Here is a 23,788-nt window from a genome sequence, read left to right on the forward strand (position 1 = left end):
GTATGTGGCCTAGTGTCTTATGTGGGGCTTACAGTGGATGGTGGTGCCACTCACTGAAACGGGGAGCACTGAGGGAGGAGAAGCATGTTGAGGGTGGGACAGTAAATTCAGTTTTGGAAATGTTGAGTTTAAGTTAAATGAGTTATTCAAGGAGGTATACAAGACTCCATAATGGATTGGATACAGTGAGGATAAAGGGAGATGTAGAGTCTTTGAGGATTTCCTCCTTTAATGTCCTATATTTCAGCCCTTCCATGACTCTTGCCTTGGTCATTTCCACTTCCCTTGTTTGGATCCCATCACTGTGCCCTGAGTACTAAAATGCTAATCAGTTAAACTTCTTCCTGCAAATGTGTTAGCTCACTCCATTCCATCTTCCCATTCTATACCTTTGCCCAGCTAAAATACACATGTACCACAGGTCCTCAACGAATGGTTCTTCTGGTGGGTATTCCAAGCCTCTGTGGCTGGATGGTGGGGAAAGTTGAAGAAACTGTGCTAAAATTGCACTCCTTCAATTTCAATGAGAAGATGATGGCCTGATGAAGATAAAATGGGGCACGATTTGACTCCCTTTGGGAAAATGCAGCCTCTGAACTAGGAGTTTTATGTCAATTGTCTTACTGAATATCCTAACCCACTCTGGTTGTTATTATTTCTATTTTACAATTTAAAAAACCTAAATCCCAGAAAGGTTAAGCAACTCATCCAGAGTCATACAACTAGTTATATGCAGAACTCAGAAGTATATTTCTGCCATTAGAGCATAGAGAATTTATTTGTTTCCTTGCTTATAGCTGTCCTCCAAACCTTGTCCTGGTACATGCTCAGCTTTCCCAAACCAGTCACTACTTACCATAGTAATTCTGACTATCCAGCTCTTTGGACTTCCTTTCCTACAGTCTTATCCTGAAGTATGCCTCTGAGAAGACAAAAGATCCTGTGTAGAGACCTTCTGAAAAACATGAAGGGAATAAAGAGTTCTCTTAAATAGAAACTAGATAGATTGACGGACTGGAGTGGAGTCATATCTGTGAGCTCCATCTCTTAAGTTCTGTCTTATAGTAATACACCACTATACCTACTTCTGAAACAGAGATCCCAAGTGCCGGAAAAGCCCTTCAAGAGCAAAGAGTCTCATTCCAAATGTAGGGAAACAGGGTATAGAGAAGCAAGATAGTCTGTTCAAAGTTACAGAGCCAATTAGAGGCAGAATCAGAGTAAGCCTCAGGTGTTCTGGAGCTCTGTTACCTACATCCTGAAGTTCTGAAGATCTTTCCAGCAGCCCTTCAGTCCCAAATTGATCCTCACACCCTGGTGAGATATAGATGAGGCAAGAAGGGTAATATATTCTTGGTGGGGCTTTCCCAAAAGAATATATATCTGGGAGGAAGCTTTCTGAAGGAAGGGACATGGGGGGGAAAGAGCAGACAAAATCCTTGAGGCTGCAGCACAGAACTCTGCCCAGAACTGCTGCAGACACACCCCACCCTGTCAGCCAGCCCCACAGGCCTCAGCTCAGGGCTGGAAAAAGATATAGGACAGGGCTCCTTAATGAGAACATTTGGGAACCCGGGAAAGGTTAATGATCTGCAGCCTCTACCATCCGTCAGCTGCCCAGCCAGAGACAGTAAACACTGTTACTCATCTAATTAGTCAGGAAAGGCTGGGCAGGGGCTGAAAACAGGGCCTTGGGGATTACAGTTTAAGTGTCCACACGCTTAGGGCTGTTTAAAGAGGCTACCAGAAGGTATAAGCCCACATTCCTGGAGGCAGTTGGGAGGGGGCTCACTCATAGCTGTTCCCCCTGCAGTTCTGGCTACAGGCTGTGGCAAAGATGTGAAAGGGCATGGACATTTATTGAGGGCTTCCTCAGTGCCAGGCAGTGAGCAAGTCACTTCTCTATATGTCATGTTATTTTGCCTTCCCAAAGACACTGTGAGGTTCTTACATTTATTGAGCACCTACTGTATGCTAGTCACTTTAAATATATTATCATTTTTCAGTTTTCTAAGAGTCCTAGGAAGTAGTTGATATGTTGCTCATCCTACAGAAGAGAACATGGAGATTTACCGACCATACTTGGTTTGTTTGCTGATTTATTTAACAAATGCATATTGCATGCCCACTCTGTGCCAGGCACTGTGATAGGTGCTGGAGATACAATGGTAAAAAGACAGACACAGACTTTGCCCTCATAGAGCCCACTTTATAATGGGGGAGACAAACATTAAACATGGACTCACACAACTAGTAATATTGGGATCTGATTGTAGGGGAAATCTGTAGGCAAGGCTGTGAGGGGATTGATGTGACAGGTATTGTGGGAATCAGACCAGAATACCCTTGCTCATGGCTGGCCTGCTCAGACTCCAGGAGGCTAGTCCCTGGGACAAATGAGGTACTGCTATTGTGGGTGGGAGGGGGTTGACGATCTCTTAAGACATACATGCTCATTGTGCTCTGGGAGACTTTTCTTTCCAGTTGCCATGAATTATTTCAGTTCCAAAGAGGAGGTATTGAGGTTAAGAATAGCTTTGTGATTTCTGAACAGTCAATGGGGGTGGGGTAAGGCAGGAAATTAGTATTCTCTTGGTACCTGTTGTGTTTCCAACCCTACGCCAAGTCGTTGGAGTGGTACTAAGGGGCAAAGACCCAGGTTTTTTTTTTTTTTTTCAGGGAGACTGTTTTTTTAAAACAATATAATTTATTGTCAAATTGGTTTCCATACAACACCCAGTGCTTATCCCAAAAAGTGTCAGGGAGGCTGTTAATCTAGGTTGGGAATATGACTTATTTTTATGGAAAGATTAAAGAAGATAGCCAGTTAAGAGCTGAACAGGCAAGTTCTGGCTGGTCAGCTTAGAAGCCTGAGATTCTTTGAGGGCTTTTGTAAGACAGAGAGGAAGGGAAAGAGCAAGAGATAGAGTGTGGAAATGAGTAAGATAAAAAGAAATATGATGAGAGAGAGAAAGAGAAAGACAGAAAGACATGGAAAGATACAGGCAAAGACAGCAAAGAAAGAGGAAAGAAAAGAGAACAAGAGAGGAGAGAAATAAACCAAGTGTGACAGAGACCAGGGCAACAAAGTATGACAGATAAAATGACAGACAGTAGGGGGAGTGAGAGTTGAAAGGGAGAGACTGGGGCCAGTCTTTGAACAGGAAGAGGCTCAGATGATGAGGTCACCTCTCACCCACTTTGAGGTGCTACAGACCACTGTGGAATCATGTTTCAGATGGTTGCTGTATGCTAAAAAGAACTTTTTGCACTAGCAATGGGCTCAGTTTTCTGGGTGACTGAAGAGTAGAGAAGTGTACGTGAGTGTACGCGTGTGTGTATGTATGTGGAATTGACAGAAATCACCACGTATGCATGGGTATACTCCTATCCCACACTGTCACATTTATAAGTCTAGCTTCCTGCAAAGTTGAATGCATCCAACTTTTAAAGGTAATCTTCTTTTTCCACTAAATGACATTCTCACACCATTTAGGAAAGATCTCCACTGGAAAGTGAGTTCCTGTTACTTGAACCATAAGAGAATGTTGTCCCCAAACTAGGAATATCAGAATATCTAGGCTCAAATCTAGGCAAGATCAGGATTTAGCCATTTATTAGCTGTGTTATCTTTAACTGTTTCATCAACTTCTCTGGGTCTCAGTTTTCTTCCCAAAGACAAAGTGGTTGTATTTAGTCCTTGGCCATTTTCCCATTTGAGCACGTGCAAGAAACAGGTGTAGTCTGGGCCCCCAAGGAAATCTATCCTGATGACCTTTAATTTGAAAGGGTGAGGGGAGGGGAGAGGATCAACAGATCAGATCAGAAGGCAGTGTGGAATGAGGCAGGGGTATAAATAAAGTAATGCCTAAATAAGTCATCTGAAATGGAATGGGCCTCTGGAAACTCAGTCCTTGGCCAGGCTCTCTTGTTCCAGTTGGCTGGCTTAAGGGAGGGGCCTTCCTCCTCTCACACCCCTCTTGGCTCCTGTCTGCTTCCTGATTGCCTTCTGCACCCCTTCCACTTTACTGCTCAGTAGGGCTAATATAACCTGTCTAGCAGTAGGAAAACACCTCCACACACCATTTTTATTTTCAGTGAAAGACTTCAGTTCTGTGCAATGGACTATGACAGCATTGAGGACCTCATAAAATGTCAGGAAGGTTTGAGGAGCTCCTGATTGAGAAACCAGCATGCATGATGGTGGGAAGGGAGAGAGTAAAATGCCTGATACAGGGTTCTTCAGTCCATGTTAAGGATGCCTTGGGGAAAATGGCCATATCTTACTTGGCTGATCATGGGCAAGGTCTATCCCCTCTTCTCCAGCCCCAGCCCCTCTGACCCAAACCAGCTTTTCTTCCTTTGTGGCTGGATTGTTGCAACAGCCTCTTCCCAGGCCTCTTTGCCTCCATCTTCTTGCCTCCTTTCTATTTACCATCCTTCACCTTTGTCTTTCTATATCCCAGCATTGATAATATGTCTCCTCTACTTGAGTGTGAGCTATGTAAGAGAAGGAACTGAGTCATTTTGTTAATTGATTAATTCTGTTTGCTAAACACCATGTTTTTGACAGAGGAGGTGCTCAACAAAGTTTGGTAGATGAATGAATAAATAAAATGGGCCAGTTACTGTGCTAGTCATTGTAGCATACTTCTCGCATGTGTTCCCACATCCATGGTGTTCATCCACATTAAAGAATTTAGCCCACAGTTTATAATTGCTTATTTACTAGACTGGGAATTCTGTGAAGACAGGGACCACATCTGTCAGGCTTACCTTCCCTGACATACCTTACACCCACTTTGCACTTACAAAACTTTGCACTGTTTTGAATGGATGCATGAATAAAATTTCCACTGGGAATATATTTTCCCTCTATCTCTTACTGTATATTCAGAAGTTATTCATTGGGTACCTATTTATGTGCAAGGCAGTGTTCTAGGTATTGGAAATTTAGCAGTGATCAAAACAGACAAAAACTCTTGCTTTGATGGAGCTTATATTTTAGTGGGAAAGGCAGTCAATAAATCAATGGACATATTTATACAAGCAAATGTCAAGTAGTGATAAGTACTGTGAAGAAAAATGAAGCTGAGAAAAGGGGTAGAGAATGGTGGAGGGATTCCTGTTTTATCTGTGGACTTCAGGGAAGACCTCTCTGAGGAGGTGACATAAGAACAGAGACATGAATGAGGTTTAAAATGAGGCATTCCAAGTAATGGGAACTAAGAGTACAAAGGCCCTGATACAAGAATGTGCTTGGGAAGTTTTAGGAAATGCAAGGAGGCCAGTATACCTAAAGTATGGTGAGCAAGGACATGGGGAGGAGACAAGGTCAGAGAGCTAGGCAGTGGCCAGATCATAGAGGGTTATGGAGATCATAGCAGAGTTATTAGTCTAAATAAAGTCAAAAGCCAACAAAAGATTTCTAAGTAGGCAAGTGACAACAACTGATTAATGTTTTTAATACATCTGTGAACCCTGGTGAAGAAAATCCTGGAGACAAGAGTGGAAGGGGAGAACCCCGTTAGAAAGCTAGTGCAATAGGCCAGGTGACAAATGATTACATTTTTGTCCAATGTTAGTAGTGGAAGTGAAGAGAGAGTGGCTGGAAAAGATATATTTTGAATGCAGAGCCAACAGACCTGTGGATGGTTTGGATGGGGGATATGAGAAAAAGAGAGAGGAATAGGGGATGAGTCTGTGGATTTTATACAGTTCAAGTCTCTGTGGATTTTATTCATATTCTTCATGGCTCAAGCCACCTCCTCTGGGAAACCTTCCCTAACACACCCTTTAACTTACCACCATTAAAATCAACACCTCCCTCTTGATTCCCACAGTAATTTGCAGTGTATAATGCTAATGAGAACATTCTACCTTATAGCAGAACAGAGCTCCCTGTGCCCATCTATCTCCCTCAGTTGACTCAGAAATCCTCAGGGAATCTGTCATTGTCATCTTTGGAGTCTTCATTGGACCCAGCACAATGGCTTGTATAGAATATTTAACCAATAAATACTGGTTAGACAGAATAGATGAACCAAATTGAAGCTGGTTATTCTTTTTTCCAGTGTATGGTTGCAAAACTCTCTAATCTTTGGAAGATGAGCAAAAGAATTATTTCAACATTTCCAGCTTTTAATTAGTATAGTCCATTTGATGGATGCCTCTGCTTGAATTACTGACATCATGAGGATTAAAATATTGTCCCTTGATTAAAAGGAAGCTCAAGTGTTGAATGAGAGGTGTGGAGGGTGCTGGAGGGTGGGATATTGAGTGGATCCTGTTCTCACAGCTCATGTTCACCTAGGGAAGCTGTGAGGAGAAGCACAAACTATCTAGAGGAAGATAAACCCCATACTTATAAATATGGCAAAAGTGAGAGGAGGTAGGGATTTTGGAAACATGAGAGTTGAAGCATATGGACCTGGATTCAAATTTCAGCTCTACCGTTTACTAATCATGCTACTCTAAGGAAGTCATTTTTCAAAGTTATTGTTTGTTTTTAATTGAGGTACAACTTACACACAAAAAAGTGCGTCAGTCTTAAGTGTACAACCTGATGAATTTTTACAAATGCATACATCCAGGTAAACGTCTCCCAGATTAAAATATAGAAACTTTAATCATTCCAGGAGACTCTCATGCGCTTCTCAGTCAGTACCCCTTCACAGTTGGTACCCCCCTGAAATAATAGCTACTTTTACCACTTCTATCACCATATAGAGGTTTTGCCTGTTTTTAGTCTTTATGTAAGTGGAACTATACAGAATGCACTCTTTTGTGTTTGATTTTTTTTTCTGAGGAAGTCACTTAAACTTTAAGCCTCAGTTTCCTCATCTATATGACAGAAATACTAGTAGCACTTACATCATAGGGGCATGAAGATGTAATGAGAAAAGTTTATAAAATGCTCAGGGTAGTGCCTGGGACATAGGATGTACAAAATAAATATTAGACCTTTTCTTCCTTCTTTTCCTTCTAAGTTCCTAGAGCTGTACTAGGCACTAGTAGTGCAGAAGAGAAGTGTAAAAGGCAATTCATACCCTTAAAGAATTTATAATCTAGTGAGGGAGACAAGGATGTAAAATGCTTGGTAAGCAGTAAATGACAATATTAATATAAGATACTATTTAATATGATAAATGATTTCAATTACTGATTCCACTGCTGATTGGAGAGGAGGCAGGCAATATAATGAAATGGTTAAAAGCATAGGTTTTGAAGTTTGGGGACTTCAGTTCTAGCTTCAGTTTCTCCACTTATAAGCTGTGTGACCTTGGGAGTGTCACATAAGTCTCTAAGCCTCAATTTCTTCATCTGTAGAATGGGATTAATACTATTGTACTAATGGGATTGCTGATAACATTGAAGACAACATATGTCAAGTACCTGGCACAGGGCCTGGAACATACTATACATGTAGACAATGGTATTTGTTGAGGGTTTTTTCCTGCTTTGGGATACTAGGATTCATAAAGAACCAGAAGTACAAGCCAACCAGGGTTGGCTAAGTGGCTTGAAAAACCTCACTTACTCTAGCTGAAGAGGTAGCAGGATTCCCAAAGTGACTGGTGAAGCCCAAGGGGCCACTTCTTTGTTTATCTCTCTACCTTGCTCTAGTAGATGCTCGAGATGGTCACTACCAGTGACCACTGGCCTAGGGACATTCCCTCTGAGTCCTTGAACCATGCTTTGTTTTGTCCATAAGGCTTAACTCCTAGTGATCCTGGTCCCCAACTGAGAGTGCCCCTCAAAAGGCTGACTTTGTAATAGCCTTCCACCAGAAGCTATGGCAAGCTGGCCACAGTACAGCAGTGGAAGACTCATTTGTCACCAAGGAGTGCAATTTTCATGGCCATTTGAAGTCAACATTTGGAAATCAAAATTCTTTAAACACTGTTTAGCATCACAGTGTTTTGAGAAAACATTTTCAAAATGGTTTTATGCATTATGCTTCCCACTGTTCAAAACAAAACTTTTTTTAAAAAAGATACTTAAAAATCAACATGTCTTAAAGATATTTTTCATCCAAAACAAATGTCTCAAAAGGTTTTTGCAGATCTGATGATTAGTGAGATGATTCAGCCCCAAATAATATTTTCTCTAGTGTTTTTCTGATGATTGTATTTTACAGACTTGATTTAGTCAAATTATCATCTCAAACCATATTTATTTTCTTTCTTCAGACTCAGCCAAGAGACCAAGGAAACTTAGAGCTTCAACATAAAATATATGTGTTGAATAAATCATCTTTTTCTTTTTGTCTTGGCTGCTAGGAGACTCAGAGTTAGGTTCTGTAGTGGTAATTGTTTCACCTTCAGTTAGGTAGAGGTAACTATTTCACTCTTGGTTCTGCCTTTCTCTACATTTTTTGAAAAACAGCCTTATTGAGATATAATTGATATACAAAAAGTGGCACATGTTTAATGTATATAATTCAATGAATTTGGATGCATGCATACACCTATGAAAACATTACCACAATCAACATAATAGAAACATCCATGACATCCAAAAGCTTCCGTGTGTTTGTGTGTGTGTGTTGTGTGGCAAGAATACTTAATATGAGATCTACCCTCTTAATAAATATTTCAGTGCCTATGTGTAAAACCTCTAGATGAAAACATAGGGGAAAAGCTTATTTACATTGATCTTGGAAATGATTTTTTGATAGAACACCAAAAGCACAAGCAAAAAAAGTAAAAATAGAAAAGTGGAGACTACATCAAACTAAATTGCTTCTGCACAGCAAAGGAAACAACCAACAGAATAAAAAGCTGACTTATGAACTGGGAGAAAATATTTGCAAACAATCTATGTGATAAGGGGTTAGTGTACAAAATACATAAGGACTGCTACAACTCAATAGCAAAAAAATATCAAATAACTCCGTTTAAAAAATAGACAAAGCACCTGGATAGATATTTCTACATGGTTTTCCTATCACTCTTTTGATATTTATTCATCTTCCCTATTGCTCTGAATTTTTGTTAATCTATCTTAAATCCATTTTGGAAACAGATGGAGTTATTAATGACATATAAAACATGTGTCTTTCAAAATCTCCAAACAAAAAAAAATCTACTCAGTGGAAGATGAGCAAAATAGGTGAACTGGCATTTCACAGAATAAGAAATCCAACAATATGGGAAAGTACCCAATTGCAATAGTGCTCAGATAAATGTAAGTTTGAAAAACCATGAGATATTGCTTAACACATCTTTGAATAGCAAAATTAGAAAGTCAGATAATATTGTAAGTAGTTGATGATATGGGGAATCATTTTCTCATGTACTGCTTGCTGGTAGGAAGTTGAACTGGTACAGCCACCCTGGAGAGTAATTTTGAGGTGCTTAATGAAATGAAATATGCATTAACTCTATGGCCAAGTTTATAATTCTGGAACAGATCCATTAAGGGACATGTGCAAGGATGTTTATGGAATCATTTTTTGTAATAGCAAACCTCAATATCTATAACTAGGGGACTAGATAAGTAAAATGTGATATATGTACACAATGAGAATACCACACAAGGTCAGAACTAATAGTCTACACACATGTCTTAGCCCAAGCTGCCATAACAAAATACTATAGACTGGATGGTTTAAAAGACAGACATTTATTTTCTCACAGGTCTGGAGACTGGAAGTCCAAGATCAGGGAGATAGCATAGTCAGTTTCTGGTGAAGTGAGAGCTCTCTTCTTGACTTGCAGATGGCTGTCATGTGTGTCCTCAAGTGGCAGAGAAAGAGAAAGCAAGCTCTCTGGTGTTTCTTCTTATAAGAGCACTAATCCCATCAAGAGATCCCCACCCTCATGAACTCATCTAACTCTAATTGCTTCCTAATGCTCACCATCTCCAACTACCATCACATTGGGATTTAGGGATTCACATATGAATTTTGGGGGTAGGCGACACAAACATTCAGTCCATAACAACATGCCTAAAGCAACATGAATAGATCTTAAACAAAAATCACGTGGAGTGATAAAATAATAAAGGGAGTATCATGATGCAATAAAATTTGTGCAAAAATACTATAAAATTTCAAGATCACATATATATCTAAATAAATATGTGGGTGATGGATTGAAAAGATATTTATTAAGTATATTAGAATAGATATCTATGGGGGCAGAGGAAAATGGGATTGGAGATTGTAAATGATAAGGAAAAAATATAACTAATTAAAATAAAAAAGAGAGTCCTTATAATGAAGACTGTGTGCCATTAAACAAAGAATATGAGTGACTTAGGTCTGTGAGGCCTGTGTCTTGAGGCCAAAATAACCAGAAAAATATTTATAAATTTAAGGGGTCTGTTATTGTGTTTCAATGTTAGCTCTCAGAAATATACAAGAAAACTTTCCTGGCCTTTAAGATATGGACTTTTTTTTATTCTAGAAGACATCTTTGTCTACCTTGGATCATATGAATGGTATACAAGGAGTCAAGATGATTTCTATGAAAATGAGGGATTGGATTCTAAAATCAAACCTTACCTTATTTTCAGAATGAGAATGAGGTCTGAAGTGGGGGTACAATTTTTTTTTTCCCAAAGACACCGTAATTGTGGAAGGTGTGTGTAGGCAGGAAAGTGATCTTTGAAGAAGAGCTTCTCAAAATTTAATTCAAGAGCATCCAGCCCCTGAAAAGTAGATAAGTGATGCACAGTGTGGATTCTACTGTCTGGCTTGGGGAGTAGGAGTGGAAGGAAGGAAGGAGGCAAGGTTGAAAAAGAAAAGTGATTTGGGGCAAGGGTAAAGTTCTTCCAAATGGAGAGCAGGATGGAGAAAAATAGTTGTGGATGGCAAGAGTGAGAGTAGAGGCTGTGTTGATCAGGGAGATTGGAGATTAGAGATTATGTTAGGTTGGGGGGTAAGAGGAAAGACAGACTTTTCTAAATGGGAACTGAGAGTCTAACATTTATGTGACTCCCAGTCTTCCATGTCTAGGTGTCCATAAGCCTGAGAGGAATCACGCTGATGATTCCATCCCCTGCACACACACTCCAATGTGCAGTGTTACTATTCTCTCTTGCATGTGACAATAGAATGTGGTTTGAAAGATGATGGGGGTAAGGCATGCCATCACTGTCAAAGTTGACTTGCCTACCTCACTAGATTCCATTCTGGTGGGAGAGAGATAATGAGAGACTGCTGACAAAATGCACTGGGTATACCATGAAAGTTCCAGAATCATAATTGTGAATGGATATGCCAGTTAATTGACTTAAAGTATAAAACGCATTGTTTGCCCATTGAATTTTACTAATAAAATGAAAGACATGTTTGTCCTGAGGGCATTACATGGAGCCAGGATTGATTTCATTTTACAGAACATTATTGAGCTGAGTTTAAAAGAGTTTTAAAAACCCCATGATCCCCAAATTCTCATAGAATTCATAGCCAATCAGGGGTGCCTGGGTGGCTCAGTTGGTTAAGCGTCTGACTTTGGATAAGGTCATGATCTTGCAGTTCGTGAGTTCAAGCCCCACGTCGGGGTCTGTGCTGACAGTTCAGAGCCTGGAGCCTGCTTCGGATTCTATGTCTCCCTCTCTCTCTCTGCCCCTCCCCCCTCTCAAAAATAAAGATTAAAAAAATTAAGAAAAAGAATTCATAGCCAATCAATTTTCCATATCCTCAAAAAAGGACCTAGCATTAATATTTTGAAGCCAATCAATCATCGTATAGTCATACCTGTGCCATATTTTTAGGGGTTGCGGCTATGAATCCTTGCCAGTGCAAGGATTTGTCATTTTCAGAGACGGAACTGTGCCTTGTACCTCCAGAGGGAAAACCCTAGACCATTGAAAGACCTTTTCAAAGGGATAACATTACTTAATGAGTAAAATAAATCAAAAGTATAATAATATTAACAGTCACAGCTTCCATTTACTGATCACTTACTAGGTGCCAGGCTCTGTGCTGAGCACTTTAAATCCATTATATTAATTTGGTTTCTCAGAGATGCAATGAGCTAAGTGTTCAAACCAACTCTTCCAAAGACTGGCATAAGAGAAAAACACAATTGGCTGCATTGAAAAACTTTGCCCCTACAGTTTAATGAAATTAAGATGATTTTTTTCAGTAGTAGTATACTTTCCCACTAGATATGAGGGCATGATGCTCTTTTAAGGCACAGGGCAACCAACGTCTACCTCCTTTTGTGATTATCATTTCCTGAACTCTTGGCTACTCTTCCCCATTTTCTGAGGACTGACTCTCAGGCCTCCTTGACACCCCAGGTTTTGCCATTATCCTAGGTGACTCCAGCAATATCCACATGGAAGACCCATTCCACACACCATGGTCTCATACCTCCCCGATCTTTAACCTCTTACTACCTCAATCAGCACCAGCCATTTGACATCACTAGACATGGCTTCACCCCTACAAGACTCAACTCTAATATTCCATTGTGATCAAAATCTCCTAGCAATGTCTGGTTCCATGTCATCTGCTCTTTGCCCTCATTTAAACATCTAGTGTCTCAAATCCTTCCTTTTCTCTTCATTTTTTCCCTTGTCTAGCCACCATCTTGAGGCACATTTATTTAGTACTTCATCCATGTGCTCTTCAAATACCAATTCTTCACTATTTAGCCTCAGCTTTGGGTGCCTCCAGACATCTTATTTCTCAAATTCCATACTGCCCGCTGTAGGAGAAAGGAGCAGCACCCCAAACATTGATGCCTATAATAGTTTTCAGCCTCAGCTGGGCCCTCAGGCCACTCAGCAACCCTTTCAAAAGCCCCAGGTCATCTCTTTTTACCTTTCTCTTCCCACTTATATTCCAAGTTCTTCATCACGCCCCTCAAGTAATAGCCCCATTCGTTGTACTCTGTCTCCACCCCTCAATAATCACTTAGACTCATACTTCTCAGAGGAAATTGAAGCCACCCTTAAATCCTAATCCCCACAACTACAAATGTCTCTTTAACTTCACCAGCCCTCACTTCATATTTCTCCTCCAGTCTCAAAAGAACTGGCCCTTGTGTTCTAGTTCCTCCACTCTTGTTCTATATCTCTTCCTCTCCCCCTGCCAGATCTTACCTAGAACATTTCTTACATTATTATTCATTCCCTATCTCTATTATTCATACCTCTTCCCTAACCTTTCTTAGGTTATTATTCATTCTCTAATCTTTATTACCTCCTTGTCTACTAGTCCCCTTACTTTAAGTTATTCACATACTCAACTGTACCTGTTCTTTAGAAATCTTGACACCATTGCCCCCTTCATATACTATTAAAGCCCTTCCCTACCTTTTAAATTCTTAAAATCAGTGGTCTATACTCAATCTCTAATCTTTACCTCATATCTTTTTCCTGATCTTTCAGTCATACCACTCCATTGACACTGAACTCACCATGATTACTCTTTAGTCCTGATCTTACTTTGTATTACAACTCTATTAAGGCATACAACAAATTGCACATCTTAAAAATAAACATTTTGATGAATTTTGACACATGTATACACCCATGAAACTATCATTTTAATCAAGATAATAAGCATATCTATCACCAACAAATGTATAAGCCAAACATCCCCTACACTGTCCCTAAGGGATCATTGATCTTCTTTTTGTCATGTAGATTAATTTGCATTTTCTAGAATTTTATGTTATATAAATGGATTCAGACAGTATGTGCTCTTTTTGTCTAGCTTATTTTACTCAAGATAATTATTTTGAGATTCATCTGTTATGCATGTATCAACAGTCCACTCTTTTAAATTGATGAATAGCATTCCATTGTGTACAAATACACCACAATTTATTTATCCCTTTACCTGTTGGTGAACATTTAGGTTGTTTATAGTTTGGAACTCTTTTAAATAAAATTACAATGAACACTTGTGGGTCATTTCATGGACATATGTTTTTATTTCTTTTGGGTAAATATGTAGGAAAGGAATGAGTGGGTTGTGAGGTAGGTGTATGTTTAACTTTTAAAGAAACTGTCAGACTGTTTTCCAAAGTGGATGTACCATTTGATATCCCCACCAGAAGTGAATGAAAGTTTTAGTTTTTCCATATTCTTACCAACACTGGTGTGGTCAGTCTTTTTTTGTTTTAGACATTCTAATAGAAATATAGTGGTAGCTCATTGTGATTTTGATTTGCATTTCTCTAAAGATTAATGATTTGGAGCATCTTTTCAAGTGCTTACTTGTCATCTGTATTTCTTCTTTTGTGAAGTGTCTATTCTCATCTCTTGCTTATATGTATTGTTTGTGTTCTTATTTTTTGTTTGTGTCTTACTGAGTAAGAGTTCTTTATATATCTTAGATGCAAGTCTTTTGTTGGACATTTATTTGCAAATATCTTCTCCCAGTCTGTGGTTTACTTTTACATTTTTTAACAGTGTTTTTGAGCAATAGTTTTTATTTTGATGAAGTCCAATTATTGATTTTACTTTTATAGTTCATGTTTACTGTAATCTATTTAGAAAAACTTTGCCAAATGCAAGGCCACTTAGCATTTGTACTATATGTTCTGCTAGAAATTTTACTTTTTTAAGTCTTTGAACTATTTTGAGTCAATTTTTGTATATAGTGTGAGATAAGCACTGAGGTCCAATTTTTTGCATGTAGTCATCCCATTGCTTCAGCACCATTTGTTGAAAAAGATGTTTCCAAGGCGCCTGGGTGGCTCAGTCAGTTAAACATCTGACTTCGGCTCAGATTATGATCTCGTGGTTCGTGGGTTTGAGCCCTGCATGGGGCTCTGTGCTGACAGCTCGGAGCCTGGAGCCTGCTTCAGATTCTGTGTGTGTCTCTCTCTCTCTCTGACCCTCCCCCACTCATGCTCGCTCTCTCTTTCAAAATAAATAAACATTTAAAAAGATGTTCCCATTGTTAAAACTAAACTGACCTTTTTTCCCTTTGTTCATTTGTTTTGTTTCTTAAATTCCACATACGAATAGAATCATATGGTATTTGTCTTTCTCTGACTTATTTCACTTAACATCATATCCTCTAGATCCATCCATGTTGTTGCGGATGGCAAGATCTCGTTCATTTTAATGGCTGAGTAATATTTATCACATCTTCTTTATCCATTCATTTATGGATGGACACTTGGGTTACTTCCATATTTTGGCTACTGTAAGTAATGCTGCAATAAACATGGGAGTGCATATATCTTTTCAAAATAGTATTTTCATTTTCTTTGAGTAAATACCTACTAGTGGAATTACTGGATTATATGGTAACTCTATTTTTAATTTTTTGAGGAACCTCCATCCTGTGTTCCAAAGTGGCTGCAACAATTTCCATTCTCACCAACAGTGCATGAGTGTTCTTTTTTCTCCACATCCTCACCAACACTTGTTATTTCTTGTCTTTCTGATTCTAGCCATTCTGACAGGTGTAAGGTGATATCTCATAGTGGTTTTGATTTGCATTTCCCTGATGATTTGTGATGGTGAGCATCTTCCATGTGTCTGTTGGCCATTTGTATGTCTTCTTTGGAAAAATGTCTATCCAGGTCCTTTGCCCATTATTTAATCAGATTATTTTTTTTTTGATATTGCATTGTCAAATAAAAAAGGCGTGTGCGCACACATGCACACACACACGCACACACCACACACCCTCCAGACTCTTAAACACAGAGAACAAACTGGTTGTTTTGTGGTGGGGTGAGGGAGGGTTATAGATGGGCAGGTGAAATAGAGGAGATTAAGAGTACACACATCATGATGAGCACAGAGTAATGTATAGAATTGTTTAATCATTATGTTGTACATATGGAACTACTATTATACTGTATGTTAATTATACTTCAATAAAACTAAAAAAATAAAATTCTCCATTAAAAAACTCAACTGGCCCTATATATGTTGGTCTATTCATGGATTCTACTCTTGTCTATTGATAATATATATCTTCCTTTACACCGATACTAAAAAGTCTTGATTATTATACCTTTACAACAAACCTTAAAACTACATAGTTTGTTCTTTGTTCTTTATCAAAGTTGTTTTTGGCAAACGTAGATTCTTTGAATTCTCATGTAAATTTTAGAATCAACTTGTCAATATCTATATAGTTGCTGAGATGTTGACAGTGATTGTGATAATTCTATAGATCAATTTAGGGAGAACTGATACTGTAACAACATTGAGCCTTCTGATCCATAAACATAGTAAATATCCATTTATATGGGTCTTTTAAATTTTCTCTTAGCAATGTTGTATATGTGTCTTCCACCTAATTTGCCAAATATATTCCTAAATATTTTATGTTATTTGATGCTATTGGAAACAATATTTTAAAAAATTTCAATTTCCTTTTGTTTGTTGCTAGGATACAATAGATTTTTATATATTGATCTTGTATCCTACAATCTTGCTAACCTCATTATTACTTCTAGTATATATTTTTTGTAAATCCATTATCATTTTCTACAGAGATAATCATGTAGTCTGGGAATAAAATATTTGTTTCAAATTTTTTGTTTCTTTGTCACTCATCATCATGTTGAATATGACCTCTGGTATAATATTGAATAAGAGTGTCGAGGGTGGATATCCTTGCCTTATTCCTGACCTTAGGGGGGAGGAAGCATCTAGTCTTTCAATATTCAGTATACTATTCTACAATTTTCATAGATGTCCTTTATCAATTTGAGGATACTCTCTATGTATAGTTTACATAGTTTTTTTAAACATCAAGAATGGATGTTGAATTTTATTTAACGCATTTTTCTGTACTGAGATAATCATACGGTTTTTCTTTTTTCTTTTGTTAATATGAGAATTACATTGATTTTCAAGTGCTAATCCAACCTTGTGATACTCGAATAAATTCTACTTGGACATGATGTAATATCTATTAAATATATTACTGGGTTTGATTTGCTAAAATTTGTTAAGAATTTTGTGTGTATGTTTGTGAGGCATAGTGGTCTATAGTTTTGTTGTGATAGCTTTGACTGGTTTTAGTACCAGACTAATGCTGACACAGATGAAGTTGTGAAGTATTTGCTCATTTTAATTTTTCTAGAAATGTTTGTGTAGAACTGGTGTTATTTCTTACTTCAATGTTGTTAGAATTTACTAGAAAAACCAGCTAGGCCTAGAGTTTTCTTTGTGGGAAAGTTTTAAACTACAAATTCTTTAATATCTTTAATAGATATTGGACATTCCAAGTTATCTTTTTCTTCTTGAGTGAACTTGATAGTTTGTTTTTTAAAAGATTTGTCCATTTGTCTAAATTTTTGAAATTATTGGCTTAACATTGTTTATAATATTCTTTTTATCTCTTATTTTTAACAGAATCTGTAGTGGTGTTACCTCATTTCTGATATTGGTAGATTGTGTCGTCTTTATTTTTCTTCTAATCAGTCTGATTAGAGGTTTATCAATTTTATTGATCTTCTCAAAGAACTAGTTTTGATCACATTGATTTTCTCTAGTGTGTTTTTGCTTTACAGTTCACTGATTTCTGATAACTTAGTGTGACACCTTTCTTCTTTTTTAATGTAGCCTTTCATGATATAAATTTCCCTCTAAACACTGCTTCAGTTGAAATCCCATAAATGTTGATATCTTACATTATCATGTTCATTCCATTCAAAATATTTTCACTTTTTCTTGTGATTTCTTATTTGATATATGGGTTATTTAGAAGTGTATTGTTTGGCTTTTAAATATTCAAGGAATTTTCATATATCTTTCTGTTATTTATTTCTAATTTAATTATATTTTCATCAAAGACCATATTTGTATGATTTTAGTGTTGGGGGGATGTGAGGTAGCCTGCTTTTATTTTTATTTATTTATTTTTTCATTTTGAGGGAATCCTCACAGGGGAATGGACTTTAAAAAAAATTCCTGTATAGTTAACATACAGTGCTATATTGGTTTCAGGTATAAAATATAGTAATTTGACAATTCTATACATTATTTGGTGCTTATCAAGATAAGCATACTCTTAATCCCCTTCACCTATTTCACCCATCCCTCTACCCATCTGCTTGTTCTTTATAGTTAAGAGTCTATTTTTTTGTTTAGTTTCTTTATTTTCCCTTTGCTCATTTGTTTTTCTTAAATTCCACATAGGAATGAAATCATATGGTATTTGTCTCTCTCTGATTGACTTATTTCACTTAGCATTATACACTCTAGTTCCATCCATGTTGTTGCAAACGGCAAGATTTTATTCTTTTTATGGCTGAGTAATATTCCAGTGTGTGTGTGTGTGTGTGTGTGTGTGTGTGTGTGTGTGTGTTAATGCTTTTGTATTCTTTGAATAAATACCCAGTAATTCAATTACTGATTTTAATGTTTAAAAAATGTGTTTAGGCTTATTTTATGGAGCAGAATGGTCTAACATGATAAATGTGTATATACTTGGAAAATTATTTATTCTGATGCTTTTTGGTGGAGTATTCTATAAATGCCATTTAGACCTATTTTGTTGGTTCCAGTCTTCTCTAACCTAATCAACTTTATGTCTACTTGTTCTAGCAATTATTGAGAGAATGGTACTGAAATCTCCAACTATAATTGTAGATATATCTATTTTTCCTTTCGTTTTTATTGGTGTTACATTATATATTTTTGAATTTCTATTATTAGTTGTGTAATACCCAAGATTTTGTGTATTTTTGATGAATGGACTCCTTTGACATTATGAAATGACCCTCTCTGGTCTAAAATCTACTTTGAATGTATTGATATGGCCACTCCAGCTCTCTTTTATCTATTGTTAGCATGGTTAACTGTTTCTTTTTCAGTGCTTTTAAAGATATTTTTTAACGAAGGCTTTTAAATGCCTTTTGATTTGCATTATTTCCAATAGGAAGTCTGCTGTAATTCTTATATTTGTTCCTCTGTATGAAATATGTGTCCCCCCTCCTCTCCGCCATTGGCTTCTTTCAAGACTTCTCTTTATTCCTAATTTTATTTCCATAATCAATTAGATTATGATGTGCCTCAGTGTGGTATTTTTTTCATCCTTTTTTTGCTTGGGATTTATTGAGATTCTTTATTTGAAAGTTCATAATTTTCATCTAATTGGAAAGTATTCAGCCATTATTTCTTCCAATATTTTTCCTTCCATTCTTCTCCTTTTCTGTTTTCCTAATGAACATTGTCCCAATACTCATTAACACTGTGTTAACTTTTTCATTTTTTTCTCTTTTTATGTAATTTTGGATAGTTTTTAATGCTATGTTTTCATACCCACTAATCTTTTTTTCTGCAGGTTCCTCTTCCTCTATTTACCCCTTACACAGTGATGTTCTTCCAGGGATCTTTCTTGCACCACTTTTTCTTGTCATTCTGCACACTCCTCCACTTCTAGGTTGTCAGTTACCGTTTCTATTCTGATCACTGATAAAACTGTATCTTTAGTGTAGACCATTCAGTATTCCAGTATTTCTGACTGCCTATTTGACATCTCCTCAGGCTTGACCCAAAGGCACTTCAGCTCACACAGAAACTATTATGCTTTATTATAATAAATAGCAACACAAAAAAAAATGGTTATCACACTAGAAATATGGGTCTCACAGAAGACCGCCTATTTCTCCAACCTCAACATCTATTTGATGATTACATTCTTTCAGTTTTACCTCCTCAACATGACTAAGTTGTTCTGCTTTTTGCTATTAAAATTATTACTTCACTGGCTCAACCTCCAGGTCTTTCTCGTTTATTTTATTGCAATAATCTCCCTGCTTTTGTACCCTCTTCCAATCTTTCCTTTACTCTGCCTATTGCAGAATGGTTTTCTATTATGCAAATGTGATCATGTCGTTCTCTAGGTTTTCATGGACAACAAGATACTGTTCAAATTTATTCACATAGGATACAAAGATTCCCATGATCCTTTACCTACTTTGGTAACATAACTTTTTGTAGATCTTCTGTGCAAGTAATCCATGATAACTATTTGCATTTCCTTAAAGAAACGATGCTGTTTTCATACCTCTATACCTTTGTTTAGGCTATTCCCTTCTCCTATAATGTCCTTTTCATTTTTCTGTACGATAAACTCTTACTTATCCTTTCATATCCAACTCAAGGATTCATTTTTCTGTGAAGCATTTCCTGAGCCACTGAAGTAATAACTCTTTTTTTTTTGAACCACCAAAGTACATGTTACCATTATTATGTCATTTATTACTTTCTATTGAAAATAATTGTTTCTTTACTATAATTTAGCTTCTTGAAGGTTTACACCTTGTTTTGCGTCTGTATGTCTAGGTTTCTTGTACAATGCTTAACATATGAAGAGTGTTCAATAAATGTTTACTGATGTATACAGTTACTTTTCCATGAATATAGAATTGATAAGATGTGGCAGGAATTTAGTTCAGAGTTTTATAAATCCAAATCCTTGTTTCATCCATTGCATAATCCCATCTTCAAGTTAAATACCTTAATTTCTTGAATATTTCTTTCTAAAGCTCTCTTATATTCAGGCGTATTTGATCTTATTTAATCATTTCAAACTCTAACTCTCTCTCTTTCTTCCCTACTCTCTCTCACTGCCCACTTTTTCCACATGCACTTTAAAGTATAACACTTAAGTCCAAAAATCTATGGAAGATATGGAAGTTTGTATTTTCCAAAGATACCTGCAACAGTAGCTCATATTTCATATGCTGTTCTGCAATGTCACTCCCCCATCAAAAAGTAGAATCTATTTCTTCACTTTGTATCTGCATGGAACCTGTGACTGCTTTGACCAATAAAATACAACAACAGTGATGATGTGACCATTCTTGGAATATCTCTTAACTGATTTGGCAGTTTCCACTTCCTACCTCTTGAAAGCCAGCCAAAATGTCTCTACCCTGAGACAACCAATGCCATGAGAAACTCAAGTCATGTGGAGAGGCCCTGGAGGATGAGATGTCATGTTGACAGACAGAAATGCCAACGTGTAAGACCTTGAGGTGTCAGAAATGTAGGTAAAGAAGCTATATTGAAAGTGGAGTGTCTAGCCCTAGCTCTGCAGCAGATATCATATAAATCAGAGACAAGTCACCTGCTAAGGCCTTCCTAAATTCCTGATCCATGAAATCGTTAATGAAATAAAACTGCTGCTTTGAGCCACTAAATTTTAGGTGGTTTGTAACATAGAAATAGAAATAGATACCTAGAAATAGATAACTAAAACATGTTAATCATCATAGAAAGCTTAAAGTAAAATATTTTCCCCTAAGCCCCAAAACACCAAGAGGAGGAAGTCAACTTAGGGGTTGAAATAAAGATAAAGACACATAACTTTAGTAAAAAATAAATATATGGAACTTAATACCTATTGAAGTGGTGGAGATAAAATATAAATGACTTTCAAACAGGCAAGAAAAAAAGGATTGATTTTGAGAAATACAGATGGCAAGGAGCAAGGAAAGGTGACAGCTATTTTGGATGGCAGAAAGAGTATTCCCTGAGTCATGACAGGCTGGAATAATGAGTTAAATATAAAAGATAGAATTTAGCAAGTATTAATTACAAGTGATGCAGTTGAGTCCAACCTGCATATGTAAAAAAATAAAGAATTATCACAACCTGTGGGATAACAATTTAGGTGCCAATAACTGCTCAGAGAGGTAGTAACTTCGTAAGCCATATTATTAGAAGTGGAAAATTACAAATGAAGGGGTCTGATCATACTTTTATACTCAGAAAACACCTGGAGGATTGTCCTCTGTTCTGTGAACAATCAGGAGAATGAGAGAACTCAAAGCCATATCACCTGCAGGAAGTGTTGACAGTTTAGGCCCTTGTCAACCTAGAGTGTCTCTGAATCCAGATTTAGATGCATTCTTGACATTCTGAAGGTCTCCTATAATTCCTCAATACTCTGTCCTGGCCTAGTTCACTGTAGTGGTGGTGTTTAAAACCAACTGCATAATACCCTAACAAGATCTGGAAAGGTGGAGTCCAGAGGGAGATTTGCTTCTGGGCTTTCTCATGGTAAGATTTGATTAAGGCAGGCTTTCCCGTAAAACCTCTGAGGTAGACTGGTGTGGGACTTATTTGCATGGCCCTGCTATCTCACAAACAGGAAGGATTTCCAATTCCCCACTTAGAAAATCCAGCCAGCAGGCTTTGGGTCAAGGTCAGTTGGGCATGACTTCACCCAAGTTTTGCCCCTATGTGCTTTGCTTTGTGATGTATGAGTCATCATAATTAAATTTTGAGCTAGATTAACTATAATTCCTGCACTTATTAGGCAATTAGGGTTTAAAGCCTTTGTAAAAGAGGATGAGCTATTCATTCTGATAATACAATTAACTACCCAACAGAGCTAATATTTTATTTTAGGGAAGAGTAATTTTTGATTAATGATGCATTTTATTTCCCAAATCCTTGCAACAGCGGGTCACATCTTTGGTGACAAAGCCAAAGAAAAAGTGTAAAATTGGAATATTCAAAGTGCTTGAAGGTACATTAATATGGCCTCTACAGAGTTGGCTTCTTCCTTGGAGTCCATTCACAAGACCCTGTTCCCGCAGGCACATTTGTAACTCAGGATTCTCCACAATGGTGTATACCTGTAAACATTTTTGGAAGCAAGCATTGATCTCTCTTTCCCTCATTTCCCCTCGCAGAAACAGAATATAATACCAGCACTTCTGAGGTTATTTTGCAATATGTCCCTAGCAAGACCTAAGAGGTCTTGAAGAGAGGACTGGATGGGAGGGATCAGGAGATGCTTCCTGGAAGAGGTGATATCTGAGAAGGGCATCCACTCAAGGCTTACATGAGAATTGTGGCACCTGGTTTAGGGTCAAGGAAATCAGAAGATTATTTTAGGAATACAGATGAGAAATCAGCAGTAGGGATGGAAAGAAACAGACATATTCAACCAATATTAAAGAAGTATAAACATAAGGACTTGCTGATTGATTGGATGTTTAGGGGACAGTGTGTGGTGAGAGTCAAGGAAAATTTTCAGGTGCTTAATTTGGATGATAGGGCATATGACAGTAGATTAGGTGGTAAAGTATGTTTTGTGTGGGAATATTATTTCTCCTGAAATGGTGGAGAATATTTTGAGTTGGAGTTAACTGTGGAACATTAAGGTAGAGATGTCTAATAGGCAGCTGGATGTGTGGGCCTAAAACTCAAAAGAGAGAATGTGCAGATTTAGAGGTCATTGACATAGTAGTTGCAACCATGGATGTAGACCAGGGATAGGGTGCTTATTTCAGACTTTGAAAAAAGCACCAAGGACTTAACTCTGGGGAAGATTAACCCTAAATGAATGAGCCAAGGAGGAGACAGGAAAGGAACTGAGTAGAAACAGATGTCAATGGCTTTAACTATGGGGAACTGAGGACCATTGAGGCAAAGGTCAGGGAGAACATCTTGAAGAATAAATCAGCCTTCTCAAGAAGCAAAATTGGTGGGAGAGGGGCTGAGGAAAGCATAATAGGTTTAGTGTTTAACACAAGTAAAGTCTCAGAAGGTAAACTGGGGAAGATGACAAGGCAAGAATTTTAGTGAACTAAATTAAGCTTTTTTTCTGAAAGTGGTTTGCCATTATTACCTACCCTGCCAAGGACCTTCAGTGTCTTCTCCCCTTCTGGAATCCATGTAGGTATGACCTTTGTTCCCTTGGTTTCTGGCTCCCAGGGAGCAGCATCCATCTTTTGCTGCCTTCCCCAAATCTTTTCTTGGGCAGTGACTGTGGCTGGCTTCTGAGAAAGAGGGAAATTGAGGCGAGGACCATAGTATTCAAAGCTACCACAAATTGGGTTAAACATATCTACCCATCTTATCTTTCCTTTATTATGTCCAATAC

Source organism: Panthera uncia, chromosome X (assembly GCF_023721935.1).
Source record: "Panthera uncia isolate 11264 chromosome X, Puncia_PCG_1.0, whole genome shotgun sequence".
Taxonomy (NCBI): domain Eukaryota; kingdom Metazoa; phylum Chordata; class Mammalia; order Carnivora; family Felidae; genus Panthera; species Panthera uncia.